Source organism: Mixophyes fleayi, chromosome 11 (genome assembly GCF_038048845.1).
Source record: "Mixophyes fleayi isolate aMixFle1 chromosome 11, aMixFle1.hap1, whole genome shotgun sequence".
Taxonomy (NCBI): domain Eukaryota; kingdom Metazoa; phylum Chordata; class Amphibia; order Anura; family Limnodynastidae; genus Mixophyes; species Mixophyes fleayi.
Genome location: NC_134412.1, coordinates 75163890 through 75178984, shown reverse-complemented (window position 1 = coordinate 75178984; position 15095 = coordinate 75163890). Strand labels below are relative to the sequence as shown.

The window sequence follows — 15095 nt, the reverse complement described above, 5'->3', positions numbered from 1 at the left end:
TAAAGTTGCCTATCTGATAGAATGTTCATTTTAGATGCTATGGGTCTGATGCTGAGGAGCAAAGAAAAGCAGTAACTTTGCACTTTGGCAAAACCATGTTGCATTGCGGGGAGGGGCATTTAAAAATGCAGGGATAGTTGGGATATGGCATGTTATAGATCAACTTTAATTTCAGTGTAAAAATAAAGCTATCAAGCATTTGTGCGCTGCATGAAAAAACAGCCAGTTTTTTCCTTGCATGCAAAAAAAGAAATCAATTTGTACCCCTTGCATTGCAACATGGTTTGTCCAGGTGCAAATTTGCTCCTTGTTTTTGCATTGCTCCTATCTCAGCATCAGGGCCTATGTGACTAGTTCTCTGTTTTCTTATGCTTGTGTAGATTTTTATTTTCTTTTTTTTCAGCTTCCTTAAAGGAGGAGTGATAGATTGAAACAATTTATTGTAAATGATCTGGAGCAATTTCAGACATGTGTGAGCCGATGACTAATACATTTCTTCTCTCTTGTAAGTGAGCTCATTTAGTGAAAGTATCTCACACTTTGCTCATACGACAGCAGGATTTTACATGTGAAAGCAAAAACCCATTCACCCACAGCTGCCAAAATAGACAAAAACGCGAGGGATTTTAAAATCCTAGTAACCTCTGTTCTCTATAGTCCAGGTGTGGTGATGTTGGTCTTGGAATGAATCGCTTGTACTTTCATTTTCCATTAACCCTGTGACAACTGTAGGTTTTGGTTTCCAATGGTTCTTCTAGGCCTCCTCTGTCAGTCTGAACTTGGGCTACATTCCTTTTAATAGTGTGAGGTTAGAGCAAATGCAGTGCTAGCTAGAACCACAAAGTATGTCCAACAATGGTATATCGTAGTTGACTACTCTCTCAGAATGTCCGGAGACTCTCAAATTAGGGGGGGACCTCCTGGAATCCCAAGACAGTGTGCAATTCCCCTACATTGGAACTTGAGTGGCTACAAGGTGGGCAAGGGCAAGCAGTACATTTCTGCCAGGCCTTGTAGTATTACCTTGACACTCACCTTGATAAGGGTGCTTAGAAGAACCCCAGTGCTGTTTAACATAGCCCTGGGGGGAGGTCCACATGTGTTTTGCCTATCCTATAGGGTATTTTGGTGTAGAGCAGGGCTGCTATTGGGGTGTGGCATGAAAGATGATTTGCTGAACTTATACTGTTTGTCCAATCAGCTTCTTTAGTTAACAGTCAAGTCCCCACAATGACCAAATTCAGCTTCATGGGAAGTGGACAATCCCACAACTGCAGGGGTGGAAGAAGATCAGTAGGTAATAATGTTGTGCGCTGGATAGGTAATACAGAGGGCATCCAATAGAACAAGTGAAACTTTTCATGATTAAGAAAATATACAAGTTGCACTTGCATTCAGTGATATTTGTCACAAGCCTCGTACATTTATATGACTCTCTCAACATAAGACAAGTTGATCTAGGTTAACCCACCTGGTTAGTTTAATTATTGCGCATTTTAGGCGACTCCTTACCCTTTAACAGATAAGCTAGAACACCTAGAACAATAAGTTTCTCTGATACATTGGCTGCAGACTATCTGGCCTAATGTCAAAATTTGCTGCAGTTGTTTAAGATGTGAATCGCTGGGGTCCCATTGTAGTACCTAGTGCAAGAGGTGAATAGCAGGGATTCCATTGTAGTACCCAGTACAAGAGGTCAACAGCAAGGATTCCATTGTAGTAACTAGGGCAGGAAGTGAATTGCAGGGATCCCATTATAGTACCTAATACAGAAAGTGAACTGCAGTGGTCTCATTGTAGTGCCCAGTGAAAGAGGCAGGGCTTCCATTGTAGTATCCAGTGGAGGAGGTGACCTGCAGGGTTCCCATTGTAGTACCCTTAAAATTTTACTAGTTGGAGGAATTCCGTTTTAATTGACAACATGATTTGTAGGTCACTTACCAGCTACTCTGCCTAGTACCTAACCTAAATGGCAGCAGTGTTATTAATGAAAAAAAAATACCATAAATATGAATAAATAAAACTTGAATGAGGTCTTTGAAGCCCTGGGCAGATAGTGGCCCTTGTTACCATGCCCAAACAATACTATTTTCCTGCATTTTGAACAACAATGCATTCAAGGAATGGTTGTCATTCTCTGAGCAGACTTCATTTAAGAGGGATGTCATAATATTCTGTTACCAAAATATCAGACCACTACATGTAGGTCCAATATAAAACCTACAGTTTATGGCTAGGGATGTTGAGTATTTATATGAAATAAAGAGGAATTATACAGATACTCAGCAAATGTACATATAAATAGTACAGTGTCAATAATCACTATATGCTGACAGCTGTGTAATCTAAAATTAGGTTTTGTTCTATGGTTGATTCCTAGCAGACAAGTGTGCATATCAGAAAACCACAGAACAACAGTTCCCGAGAGAGGCAACCCGTAGTCCAGGGTTTGCGGTAACAAACTCCTGCTAGTAACTGTTTTGGGAAGTGTTTCAAGTAGATATTTTAGGCACCACTTTCTAAACCTGTCTTTGGAACCTTATCCTACCTAATAAAAACATTCCAAACAAGAGTTTATGAAGATAGTTGAGGTGGTGATGGGATGAGAAGATGAGGGAGAAAGTATGTCTGGTTACTTCACTATAGATACCTTCAGGTAATTCGCTTCACTTTTCAGAAGACGGAGATTTTCTCAAATTAAAAACTGGAATGCTACTTAAATACAGTCCTTCCATGTGCCTACAAATCATCCATCATTTCCAATTTTAACCAGCAGCATCATGGGAACCGAAAGCAAAAAAACCCCCAAAGTTTGGTTTTTCATGAAATGAGTACAAGGAGAGATGTGAGATGATTATGAAAAGCCCCCCAGGGATCTATAACTGTCATATATTTTTTATTTTTTTTGTAGCTTGGGGAAAATGAATATTGTGCACCTGGGCAGGCTCAAACTTGGAGTTTAACGTTGATTTCCATCCCAGTAGAAACATGTCTGAGGTAACATTAGCTTGTTAACATTGAAATACCTTTCTCCACCCCAAATTTGATCTGTTTAGTGTTCTGTGTAATCCTCAGGGACAGTTGGCTTCGGCTCTGTGAATGGAAATGAAAAAAGAAAAAGCAAAACAAGTTTATTTTCTCAAAAGTCAGCAGTAAATCAAGCTTATAAATTGTCTCCGGGAGAGGTGAGAATGATAGACAATTATTTTTAGCATTTTCTCACAAAAAAGAAGCATTTCCACTCTTACACCTCTTTATAGAATGTTGTAGGCTCATTCAGCCTGTTATAAATAATACACTTTTCACCACATTATACAGCACAAGTTGCTTCTCCTGCCGTATTTCATGCAAGGGGGGGGCGTTACTATGGCACACCGTGTGTGGTTTATTAACCGTCTGTGCATTGAATTCAGCGAGTCACGTCCACAGCTTGAATACTTTTAAATATAGGAATCAACAGATCATTATGATAAAGGCGTCAACAACACACATGGTATTTTTTTTTAGCAAACACAGGGTGTATCATGAACACTTCTAGCTAAAAGTAGCTGTGTCGACACTTACAACAATAAACTCCTTTAATGGGTTACCTGCAGAATGGAAAAACCCATACTAGCTGACAATGGGTGGGCTACACTAAGGGGTCTATTTATTAAAATGGGATTTTTCACAGGATTTAGGAGTCCTCCCTATTTACCAAAGACCCCAGCTGATAAAGGCTTTTGCATACCTCTCAACATTTAGGTAGGTAGCCTCGGGACAGGGGGCGTGACTATGGCAAGATGGAGGCGCGGTCACATCACAAAGGGGCTGGCGACACACGAGGGCATGCTTGGTGCTTTTAAAGTGCTAGGCTGCCCTGTTCTTTCCTCCCCTCTAACTCCCTTGCCAAGCAGAGGAGCAGAGAACAGACAATACCTGCGTAATTTCCTACCAATCAGGACAGAGCTGTCCCGATCAGGATGGTGGGACAGAGTCCTCAAATCAGGACTATCCCACCTAAATCGGGACGGTTGGGAGATATGCTATCGCAGGCAGGTAGCCATCACCGGAGAAGTCTATTTACCAAGGACAGCAGTGGTACAAGTACCGCTGCTGTCCTCTTTTTTCTAATGCTGTCTCTGTATGGTGTTTTCAGGGAGTGCCCACATGCAAAAAATGCTTTATTATTAAAATAAAGCTTAGTTTTTTTCTTTTTTCTTTTTTTTTTCTTTTTATCTAACTTTTCATTTTATTTTTCTATTTTAAACCTTGATATTTTTTTCTTTTTGTATAATCTGGAAGTCGGGGCTTACAGTTCTAGTTCACGTGTCCTGAGCCGGCGCGGCTCAAGCTTGTGGGCAGGATCCCAGGGCTGGCTTGGCAAGAAGTAAGAAGAGTCCTACCCCTGCCGGCCAGTATCTTTCGGGAGCTGAGCAATGCACAGCTGCCTTGGTGACATTTTTTAGAATGTATATACTATTCAAAAATGATCATTACCTCACTTTATAACTTCAAACAAAGTATATATAATAGTAATAGGGCACTGGTATCATGCACTTGGCAATAATAAAATAATTCTGGTACTTACTTTGTTTGTAATTTCCTTTGTGTTTTCCTGGTGTGGACCAGATTGTTACAATTTAGGCTGCGGGTAGAGGAGCGCTAGAGATTATTGAGATATTGTTTGTGTTTCATCATCATCCATTATACCTAATTCACACTGGTTGGCCACCCAGGGGTGCCTTACTATGCCAGAGAAGCCTACCCAATACTTTCTAGGGATTCTTATAGTCACTCAGGCAGAAGCAGTTAGAAAAGTACAAAAGTACATTAATTGTAATAAAAACAATCACTAGAATACTAGATACACACAGTACATAAATGCCAGACAGATTTTCCCCATTATCTGTCTCTTATCTCACAAACTTAAGGAGCTTCCTGACTTGCAGAATGCCGTCCATTTCCTCCTATACCAGTGTGGTAGGAGTCAAGCCCTTGGTCTCCCTATTAGATCAGGCCCACCAAGTAACAAGACCCATGGAGTTCTTCTGAGCTGCATATGTACCAATAGGATGCTCAGTCCAGCAGAAGCCTAGACTTCAATGCTGGAGTTCTTCCAAGGTTAAGATAAAAAAGAAAACAACCAGAATCTCTCGCTCTTACTCTTCCTCTCTACCTGAAGGTTTTCCATGCTCCAGTGGCCTTAGATAGTGGGATCCTCTGAGAGTGGCTGTCTGTCAAAGATGGGCTGTTACAGGACTGTCTCCCTTCTCATTGTATTCCACCAGACACCAGGAAGTCTGGTGAAATACAATCTGAGACAATTGGGACATACTTGGGTTAATTAAGGAGTAAGTCCAAGCTGATTAAATGGCACTCCCAGTGTTAACCCCTTACAAGCTTTTTCAGCCAGAACTAGCTTCCAGCTGATCAGGACTTCCTGTAGAGAAAGCAGGGGAGAATGAATGCTGCTACAGACCCCTCACCTGTATCTTGGAACTTTACCCCACCTGATCCTTACCCATAATCCACCTGTTTTCAATTTAAGAACAATGTATAACAGCATCACTGCAATATCAACAATATACAATAAACTATACATTTTTACAATGAGTAACATATAGTGAAAAAGTCTACTATACAGGCATGACTACAATGTCCACTGATCCACATGTAATTAGACACTGCACTTGCACTCTGGTGAGCTGGGGAACATTAACAGGACTATAAAATGTAATTGTTGTTATGCTACACATTTTATGAGAAATGAGGGACAGGCTGGTTAAGGTGATATCAAACTCGTTTTATCACACCCGTGAACCACCCAGCTTCAAGCCCATCTGCGCGACCATGCCCCCAGTCCAACCAACCAACCATACACATGTTTTGTAGAAGTAGAACACAACTCCAATTTAACACGCTCTCTCCTTTTCGGTCCCCAAAAAATTTGAAAGTTCTGCCAAAATTGACTGTTTGAGATGAATAGATATGCATGGAAACAAATAATTTTCCCTTTACATGCTTGCTGTGGCTAATACAGTTGGCAGGATATCCAGAAAGACCATCTAGAATCAAACATGGGGAAAACAAACTGGTAATTGTAGTTCCACAACTGGAGAGCCATGTTTTACGTAAGTCTGCTGCAAAGATATGTTATTAGTCAAATGGCTCTTCAGATGTGGCTAATAGGACCTACTCGCACATATAGTTCAGTAACTGCTGCAGAAGCACAAACTACATCCTATCTGTGATAAATCTGTTTAACAGGGAAATCCACAAGTCATTTATAATTATATTCATTGCCCAGTGTCATGGGATGTCCTGCTTCCTGATATCGATGTCTCTATCTATTGAGATGTGCTGTCATTGTGTCAGATTCTTCCCTCTGCCTCACACCGTGAGAAGAGCGGACTAAGTATGGGAGTCTGGAGCTCTACTGAAGGCTGTCCAAGTAGGAAATCATTTTCCCTAATTATCAGCTAGCCGCGGTAGCCGTCTCCAGGGAGCCAGATCATAAGGCTGTTGGTCTTCAATGAAATCAATTATTTAACCCCACCGCCAGCTCGCTTCTAGCACCATCCACCTCACCTCTGGTAATAGGCCTTATTATAAAGTACCCCAAGCCTCTGAATTCCCAAGGGCTATCTGGAATAGCAGCGTCTTGTGTTCTAGTCAAGAGCCTGGGATCAGTCAGTGCTTTAAATAATAACAGTTTTCCCAATAACACCACGTGACATAACAGACATGTTCAGCTCAGGACTAATTGCTTCACGTTCGCTGCTAGCGTGTAGGTGTCACTCACACTGTATCTCCCTAAAACACTAGCAACTTGCAGGCAGCTGTTACACATTAATCTGCTCATCACACGCTCATTGTTTACCTTATCCTATAAGGAACATTTTCTCTGGGAGTCTGAATGTAAAATAATGAGCATTGTCTTTTACATTGCATTCTGCACAAATTAAACAATAGTATTTACTAGATATGCTTGTGGAGATATGTTTCAAGTCACAGCAAAAAGTAAACTACTGTTTAATGAGACTTCCAAAAATGGCATGTTTTGAGATGTCTATAATGTAAAGAGTTTCTAAAAGTGGTCAGGCACGCCGCACCCCGGGACGTCTCTTGACAATGTTTTCCCACACTGGGGAAATTGGGTAAACCCCGCTAGCATGCGGTGGTAGTCAGCTTAACGATACTGACTACCTTGACAGTGATTAGAATGATTAGAATGAAATCCGAACACTGATACCACGACCTGAAAGAAAGATCGACTTATCATTACCCAGATGCTGTCATTTCATGACCCGATGTGTTGGCGACTGTTGAAAATTACGTCACTTCAAAGCGCGACTCCTCTTAAAGTGGCGATGCAGGGACCCGGTTGACATTCATCTCATGTAAGTATTATGTTATGGTTAGGGGTTAGGGTTAGGTGTTAGGTGTAGGGTTAGGGGTTAAGGTTAGCCCCTAACCCCTAACCCTAACATAATACTGTCGGGGTAGTCAGTATCATTATATCATACTACACACCTAGCAGGTGCGGGCTGCCTGCAGCCGCAAACTATATACATGTCCCCATTGTCTGAGAAGCAGACAGAGAATCCTGCCCAATAGGGGTAGAGGGGATCCTTTTGGGGGATCACCTTGGATGTCTACGCTTGTCTTGTGTTGGTGTGGTGGATGCTGCCTTTACAGATTTCGTGGGTACTGTTTTCCAAGGGAAGGGGTGGGATGGGAGAGAGAGCAGAACAACTTGATATTGGTTAATTACGGGGGGCTTACATTTCTTTGTTTTATGTTGTGTCCTTGGTACTGATCAATAGTCATTTGGCTGTGCAGATGGTTTTGGTGTTTCTGGTACTTTCCTGTGTGGGAGAGTAGAGGGGGGGGGGGCGGTTGAGGTTTAACAGGTGTAGAGATAAGGGAGCATTTGTTTTTGAAACACCACCTTAGAGAACCCTGCACGGCCGCTCTGATTGTTATTTAAACCCAGTCAGAGCGGGCAGCATACTCTGCCAGGTCTCTGCTGACAGGGACATGTATATATTGTATATACAGGACGCACCTGATAGCTAAGAAAAAGGGGACAGTAACCCCCCCTTCCCCTCCCATGAAAAAATGTAGGTCCACCCCTGCTCCTGGCTTTATTAACGTTTTTTTTCAATTCACTTATTTTAATTGGTATTTCAAAAACACAAACATGCAAGAGAAAATACAAAACATACAAAGAAAAGCAATTGCAAGTATAACTCAATCAGAGTCAGGAGAATAGTCTATGTAAGTACATCGCAAAATTACATCATATGTGCTAAACACGTTAAGGAGCATGAACCAAATATGCCCATGCATATATATCCATTCAAGCGGAGGGTCTGCATAGTTTACCCATGAGCCATAATGGCGCAACTAGGCAATGCATGTGTGTTACAGAGTATGTGACATTTGACATTGAACATTTGACATTTTACCCGGAGACCAGCAAACTTAAGCATACGGTACACACTCAAAAAAATTATACCAATAGGCGCAAACCCACACTAATAGACAAAGTGTATGTTCTTATATCTAAAAGTCATCAAATTCTTTTGTAATGGAAAGATTGCAAAATTGGTGAGATGTATTGATAAAAACCAGATGGATTAGGAGACACCAAAGTTATTGATGGTTCTTGTAGTTTGCCGATATTTCAATACTCATTCACAATTCTGTTGTACTTCCACATAGCCATGCGATCATCATATAAGAAAAAAATTGACAAATATATGTGTAGTATATCTAAAAGGACATATTTCATTCCCACTACATAATACCCATAAAAATATAATTAGTGGATATGGGTGAAATAATGGAATTATAGAAATTATAAACCACGTGAATAGTGGGAAAATTGTATTGACAGGACTTTCGCCCTTTCCAGTGCACTTACTTAAAGACTTATGTCTGAACACTTGTAAATCCTCAAATATATTCCCGTTCTTTCAAAGTCTTCTTATGTCCTCATGGATAATATACAGTGATATAAAAAACAATGAACATGCCAGTCTCTGGCATAATACCTTACAGGCAATTTATTTCAAAAAATAAAACATAAAAACATAAAAACATATCAATACTTATAACAAAAAAGTGAATTCTTTTCAGCTGAAAGCAAGTTCACTCCTACCAAAATTATATGGGAAAGTCAGAGTATAAGATGTTGTCAGTCCCGGGTTAGAAACAGCCGGCTTTTCCCTTATCCAATGACATGGAATGACTTGTATACACTCCACTCCTCACTACTGACGCGTTTCGACCTGAACTCTTGGGTCTTTATCAAGGTAATAGCTAATCCATGTATCCGGCCCCGATCTTTATACTCCAGCCGGCCAATCAGGAAGCTGGCAAGAAAAGCATAACTAAATCGATTCTATTGATAAACAGTAGTTCAACAATATTAATACATAAACATGAACATAACTAGAAAATACGTGTTTCCTCATTTTTATTCATAAACTATGAATAAGGATAAATTTAAACTACAACACCGATTCTCCGGTCACATGACCAAAGCACAACTCATGATTGGATGTCACGATCTTGAGGTTTGTTGCCATGGTAATGTCTAGATCGCGTCATTACGTTATATATCTATTTGTATGTCTAAAACAGATGAGTGTCAATATTGATACACAGACATAGATATAATTAAAAGGTAAGTATCTCCACATTCTCATTCATACACTATGAATAAGGATGGATTAAACTGCAGCGCCGATTCTCCTGTCACGTGATCACAAAAACAATTCACGATTGGATGTCAGGATTTGAGAGTTCATTGCCATAGTAACATCCTGATCACATCATTTCGTTATGCATCCCTTCGTATATCTAAAACAGGTAGGTACCATACCAAAATACAATAAAAGGAACTATTGAATAGGTAACATCAGAGACTCATGTTTTGAGGTGGGCTAACTGATTGGCAATATAATATAATTTCAGGTCAAGAAGCGCAAGGCCACCAAAGAATCTAGACCTTCACAGCGAGCTAAGCTTGACCTTAGTTCTCCCCCTACCCAAACTAGAGAGACCAAGTATTGGTCAGTACTACGAAAGATGAAAGGTGGAATATATATGGGTGATTGCTGGAGTATATACAAATTTTTTTATCTGTACTACCATCCTAATCTAATTTAACCTGCCAGAGACAGAAAGCGGGAGAGAGGCTATATCCAAGTATGCCTGCAAGACAGCCAAGTCGTACTGAACCTGGGACTTGTATGTATTAGTATAATTACTGTAAAAGACCTCAACAATATCTGGCATCAGAAACCGCTTAACCCCACTATCATCGCAAATGACCGTTACGGTCGCATCAGCCTTCTCCACCATGGCAAGATATGCCAAAAATCTCCCACTTCTGTCACCCTGAGCATATTGCACATGTTTTGAGGAGAGAAGCTTACTTTCAGATTTATCAAAAACATAGTCGACCAACTCTCTCTGTGCTAAATGCCATGCTCGCTTTGTAGATTCGGTTCTACTACTTATATATTGCCCTTCTAGTAATTTACAGGTATTCTCCAATTCCTTTTCTTTATGTCTAAACGACTTTTTGATTTCTGCCACTCCGGTAATCAGTGCACCCCTCAAAAAAGCCTTCAAGGCATCCCAGACTTACGGAGGCCGTGCTGTCTCACAGTAGTCCGCAAAGAGTTCCTCCCACTGAGTCACCAATGTTTCACCCGTGCCCATCAGGGAAAGCCAAAAAGGATTCTGTTTTCAGAAGGACTGACCCCTAGTAGTAGCAAAATTAATTGACAGGAAGAGAGGCGAGTGGTTGGAGATCCCTCTGGCTATTCTATTTCACACACCGCCGACACCAGAGAGTGGGATAATAGAGCTAGATCAATTCTTGGGAATGTATTATATGCTATGGAGCAACAGGAGATTTGGACAGCTTCTGGATGTCGAAGGCGCCAGACATCCACCAGGCCCAGATCGTCTATCAAGACGGAGAAAGCTGAGGCCGATTGGCTAACTACAGTCCTCTGCTCCCGTCATCTATCCACAGTTTTAGTCATCATATTATTAAAATCCCCCAAACATTTGATAGGCACCACTGAAAGCATTGCTATGAATTCACCACATTTCTTTAGTACCTCACTATTGTACAGTGAGGGTATATAAACCGCAAGGAGAAGTACCAGAGCCCAATTAATGACAGCTTTCATTAGGACATACCTCCCACCAGAGTCCACCTGAAATTTTTAAAGAGAGAAATCGAGACGCCTATGCACCACAGTGACCCCTCGAGAGTTGGTGGTGTAAGTGGAGTGATACGCCTTTCCCACCCATGATTTTCTTCAGGAGAGTACTCTTTCCCCATGTACATGGGTCTCAAGCAGGCTAACAATGTCAGGGTCGTTTTTCCTAATTTGCCGGATAATCAGAGAGCGGTTCACACTATTATTTAAGTCCTTCACATTCCAGGAGAGAAGTCACAACTCCCTATCTGATGCGGCAGTATACATACATAATCCACATATTGTTGCAGCAGATCCCCCAGGTCCCCCTAACCTGAAAACCACACCTTGCAGAGCATACATCATCCAGTACCATTTTAATCACACATATACATAGGTCATACTTTTGCATTAACATAATAGCTACAATCGAAGCTGATTAGGATTAACCTTAACACTAAAGCCCACTCCCCCGCCCTGTAAACTCCACGCAAAACTAAAGTATACCTTAATCCCACTACACTTAACTTCGTATACTCTACAAGCCAGCACACGACCACCAGCTGACTACTCAAGACATCCCAGGTCCACAAGGAAGGCCGTCCACCAACCAGCGGATTAAGGCCGGTAGATCTCAAAGTGAAAGCCAGAAAGAAAGGAACAGGAAGAAAAAGCAAGAAATAAGAAGGAAGGGAAACGGAAGGGGGCAAACTGAGACCTAGATCGACTTTAGAGCTATGGGCCTTCCAACCAATTACATCTTATAGTGACATTGTAATAACAGTATAACTTATCAACACATATTAAACATCACTAAGAAAATGGACATTAGAAGTTACATTATGACTGACAACTCCAACCGATGATGCAAAGGAAGATTCGGCACCAAAGTGTCCTGAGGAAAAGGGAGAGAAACAGAGGGTACTCAACAGGTATCATCCGACAGCGTCCACCAACAACCAGACGGTCAATCCAGGCAGCAGCCTACTGGGGCGTATCGAAAAAGGTTGTGCGGCCCTCAGAGACCACTCTCAGCCGGACGAAGAAGATCATAGCGTAAGGAAACTGTAAGTCCTGTAATCTTCTCTTAACCGGGATACATTGAGCCCTATTTTTTTGTACATCCAGAGCGAAATCAGGATACACCACTACTCATTGGCCATTGTAATCCATGCGCCCCTTCTGCCTGTTCAAACGCAGCACAGCAACTAGGTCACGGTAGTTCAGGAGTTTGCCTATGATATTGCAGGGTGGAGCTCCAGGTGTAGGTGCCTGGGCTGTAATACGGTGGGTCGGCTCTACTGCAAATTGGGTTGTAAACGAATCTATGCCAAACAATTGAACCAACCATTTCTCCAGGAAGGTCTCTGGGGCAGCGCCCACCGCCTTCTCAGGCAGCCCAACCAAGAGGATATTATTGCGGCATAGACTCCCTTCGATATCCGTGAGTTTTTGCTTGAACAGATAAACTTGTAACTCCAGGCCCTCAAACTGGACCCTCACTGGTGCAGAGGCATCCTTCACTGTAGATATGTGAGTCTCCACCTCCCCAACTCTCTCCCTGATTTTCTGCATGTGATGCCGGAGAAGGGAGAGGTCGGCCTGCAAACCCCAATTTTTTCAGTCACACGTTTTTCAAAAGCGGGGAGCCAAGCCGTCCAAATGGCCTGCAAGACCTGTTCTAATATGACCTCTGTATCAACCAGCGAGGAGCACGGGGCGGAAGAAGGCAGAGCGTCTTCCGAGCTACCAGTAGTAGTGGAGGAACGAGCAAAACACTCCGGCCTTTCTGCTGATGTGGACTAGCTATGTTTGCCCATGATGTTAGAGACTAAGTAGTAAAGCACCCTGTAGCGATGCCAAAGAATAGTTAGCTTATATTCTCGTATATGCCCTAGCAACAAGCCTGAGGTGATTCAACAGTCTGTGTCTCACAGCATTAGCTTTGAGTTGGGCTATATCTGTAAAACTTGCAAAGCCACAGCAGGGTGGATTCAGGTGGATTCACCTCCCAACATGAGTGAAGCGCGGGCTCCCAGTGATAAATACAAGGTAGTGAGCTTTAAGAATTCAAAAGAGCCTGTATCTTTATTGTGTATTGAGAGCTCTTCAGCTGCGCCGCGTCAGGACATTCGTATCAGTATATTGTATTTTTCAGCAGCTTCAAATAGCCCAGAGAGCACCACATACCCTCGAGTCAGGATAGAATTTGTAATTTTTAGGTAGATGGATGTTTCAATGAAAGTGGCCATACCTGTGTTTCCGCAGGCATCCAGAGTTAAAGAGCGGCAACAGGACTCCTCCGGCCACCCTGTGGCTTGGCACGCAGTCACTACCAATCCTGGGTAATATGTCATCCGTGGGACGGACCGGCGGCAAAAGAGAGAACCGGCAGCCACAGACAGCACCCCACACCACTGCAGGAGTTTACAGAGAGAAGTCAGCATAAGTTGCGGAGCCAACACAGCACACCGGACCCAGCTGGGGGACCTCTGTCACGGGAGAGAGTATTTAAGTATATGGGAGCACAGAATGGATCCGCTTCCAAACTGTGTCCGCGTGCGCTAGCCGACCCGGCAGGCACACCAGTCAAACTTATCTGATTCAGCACTGGCCTATTTCAGGCAGAGGGCACTAATTAGTTGTTTTCCACTACACCCCTGCTGTCCTGGACTCACGCGGCAATCACCACTGCACGACCACACAAGCAAGGCCCCGATTGCTACTCCAGGGCATCCAATCTCATTCATCACCCTGGCCTCCACAGCCCTGGGTGGATTGGGAACAGCCTATATGTTGTCAGCACATGGCTATTTCTGCCCTCTCTCCATAGGGGTTGGATTTGATATTGTAGACTTCCTGCTGTTGGTCTCCCTATTATATTAAGTCGAGCAAATCAGATATTTGGGGAAGGGGGTATCCTTTCGTTTTTGAACAGCGGCAGTCCTGTGAAACCAGGGCCTGCTCTGGACTCAGGGAAGGTTATTTTCCTTTTTTCATTTGTGAACCCCACTGATATTGCGAAATTCACTATGATTCATGAATATTCAGCCTAAAGTTGGCCTTATCAAAGCATTTAGATTAATTGACTTTCTTATACATCTAGTCTAGGAGATTCCTACTCCAGTTAGATCAAATCAATATTAATTGCTGGTACATTGTTAATTGTTAATCCCATAAAAGATGATTTTCTTCATATTAAAATGTGTTGGTATCTTATCTCTCAACGCACAAAAAATCAGTCGTACCGGACTTCTTTTCTCTTCCAGGAAAGCTTTCCCTTCTTATCCCTGTTCATGCCCGGGAGTCTGGTACCCTCCCCATCAGAATTAAAAAGGGGTGTGGCCACACCATCTGCAGCTCAGTAGACAGCTCAGTGTAGAGCTGTGTGCATCCTGCAAGTGGCAGAAGGTCTAAGGCAAAGAACTAGTTGGAGATGGACAAGAGGTCTGTCCCGTGAGTACTGGATTTTACCAGAGAGGAACCCAAGGGAGTCCTGCATTTGTCAGAGCGTAACCCAAGTCTGCTACAGTGGCCAGTTGGAGAGAGGAAGAGCTTTAACCACAACTAATGACCACAGTCACTGGCTGAGGAGGGAACCTCAACAGTAGAAGGATTGTGCATTTGGGAGTTATGATACTACAGTCCGTAAGTGGCCTAGCTGCCAATTGATAGAAAGGGGTGACTCCCTATGTGAGGGGCTAGATGCTTCCCTTGTGTCCCATCACAATAATATATATATAAACCTGCTTCTGTGAGAAACTAAATTTGTACATCTAACGTGTAACCATTTCTACTATGTAACATAATATACAATGTAAGATTAAAAGCTCTAATACATTTCCTGATTGGTTGCTTAAATACTTTTACTTAAATTCAGCACAG

The 15095-nt window shown here is 42.3% G+C and overlaps 1 long non-coding RNA gene across 1 annotated transcript in view; it reads right to left on the bottom strand.

Moving 5' to 3' along the window:
- Window positions 1-1136: 1136 nt before the first annotated feature.
- Window positions 1137-15095, bottom strand: part of LOC142107390 (uncharacterized) — a 97597-nt gene continuing 83638 nt past the window's right edge. Inside the window, exons 2-3 of the long non-coding RNA XR_012679957.1 lie at window positions 4571-4627; window positions 1137-3093 (exon numbers count right to left, since the gene is read on the bottom strand). This is a non-coding gene — a long non-coding RNA (uncharacterized LOC142107390). The remainder of the gene's footprint in view (window positions 3094-4570; window positions 4628-15095) is intronic.